Here is a 2,030-nt window from a genome sequence, read left to right as displayed (position 1 = left end):
AAAAGTTATAGCTGGTTAGCATCTCTTCGTAAGGACCCTCTATGCACACAGGTCCCATTTTTCTCTGGATCATGAAGACCTGAATTTGCCACGAAGGTCACAGTAATTTTGTAAGGACCTGGTAAGTGGGATGATTTTCTTTTCTTTTCTTTTTTTTTTTTTTTTTAAAGATTTTATTTATTTATTTGACAGACAGAGATCACAAGTAGGTAGAGAGGCAGGCAGAGAGAGAGAGGGAAGCAGGCCCCCTGCTGAGCAGAGAGCCCGATGCGGGACTCAATCCCAGGACCCTGAGACCATGACCCGAGCTGAAGGCAGCGGCTTAACCCACTGAGCCACCCAGGCGCCCCGTGGGATGATTTTCTTATGTGATCCTGTGCCCTATTTTATCCAAGTGAATAAAAACCAATTAAAGGACAGAGTCAGTGCTTACCAGCACTTATTTGTCTAGTTCAGGCTCCTGCCTCTGCATTTGCTGGGGCCCAATTTGTTATTTTATAGTAATGTTTTGGAGTATAAAGCTAGGTAACCTTATAATAATAATGAGAATAAGAAACTTTTATTTTTATTTTTTCGAAAGATTTATTTATTTATTTAGTTGAGGGGGGTTTGGGTGGGTAAGAAGAATTCTCCAACCTGACCCACCTCAAGCCTGGAGCTCCATGGCCACTGGATCTCACAATCCTTAGATCATGTTCTGACCGGAACCAAGAGTTCACTGCTCAACGGACTGAGCCACCCAGAGGCCCCCATTTATTTTTAGTTTAAGAGTTCAGCTTTTCATTGAACAGGTTACAGAAGAGGTTTAGTCAGAAAGTCCAAATCCCGTGTCATCAGCAGACTCTTCTGATTCTGCTTTCTTGGCTTCCACTTTCTTCTCAGCTGGGGCAGCAATGGTGGAGGGAGCAGGACCTCCTGCTGGGGAAGGTCCACCACTCCCTACATTGCAGATGAACCTCCTGATGTTCACATGGGCCAGGCCCTTTGCAAACAAATGTGGCCAGAAAGGTTCAACATTTACACTGGCTGCTTTAGTGAGGCATTGATCTTCATCTCTGGGACCAGTACTTCATCCTGCAGGATGAGGGCTGAGTAGATGCAGGGGAGCTCTAAGACAAAGGCCATGGTGCAGGTGAGTGCTGAGCAGGCTCTGCCAGGTGAGGTGCTGTTGGTGTGGATAAAGGTAGAGACTTACCCCCACCAGGCCTTACCTTCCTGGGCAGGACCCAGCACCTTGAAGGCAGCTGAGGAAAGGAAGGAAACATTTCTTTATAAAGCCTATAAGTAAAGAATAAGATTCATTACAAAATTTCTGAAGTATTTCTCATACTTAGTGGCAAAATTGACTATTTGCATTAGATTGAAAATTACTCTTAGAAAAATCTTCTGAGCCAGTATTCTAGGAACCAAACATGAGACTGACTTTAGATCAGGTCTGGACCAATATATTTTGGTTTCTGCTAGAGACATTTAAAATGTGTCTACACTGCATTTAAAAGTACGTTTTAGGCTATTTGATTTATGATGAACCTCGGTATAGCTTCATTTTGGGGGGGTATATAATTTCCATCAAAATTGGAAAATTTTTGGTCATTATTTCTTCAAATAGTTTTCCTCATCCCTTCTTCCCTCTCTTCTATGATTCCCAGTTACTCACGTATTAAGCTGCTTGAAGTTGTCCCACATCTCACTGTCTCACAACTCACTGTCCTTTTTTTTTTTTTAAGTCTGCAATGTCAAAATACTCTTAATCCTACCCAGTGTATTTTTCATCTTTAGAAATTTAATTTTGGTCATTTTTGTATCTTCCATGGTCTTTTCATAACTTAATGATTTTGGGTGTTAGACATTGTGAATTTATGTTGTTTAGGCACATTATTCTTTTGCATTCCTATAAATATTTTTGAACATTGTTCTGGGTATTCAAATAACTTGGAAATAGATTGATCCTTTTGTGATTTGCCTTTAAGTTTTGTTAAGTGGCACCAGAGCAACTTTAAGTCTAGAGCTAATTTGTCCCTACCGCTGAG

General features: G+C 41.1%; 1 pseudogene across 1 annotated transcript; it reads right to left on the bottom strand.

Annotated features, from left to right (window-relative positions):
* Positions 1-805: 805 nt before the first annotated feature.
* On the bottom strand, positions 806-1,125 carry LOC309843193 (large ribosomal subunit protein P1 pseudogene; annotated as a pseudogene). The gene has a single exon. The product of its transcript is annotated as a large ribosomal subunit protein P1 pseudogene (transcript).
* Positions 1,126-2,030: the final 905 nt, after the last annotated feature.

The sequence above is a fragment of the Mustela nivalis genome (assembly GCF_964662115.1).
Source record: "Mustela nivalis genome assembly, chromosome: 10".
Lineage (NCBI taxonomy): Eukaryota > Metazoa > Chordata > Mammalia > Carnivora > Mustelidae > Mustela > Mustela nivalis.
The sequence above is the reverse complement of the archived record's forward strand: the minus strand, read 5'-3'. Positions and strand labels throughout refer to the sequence as shown.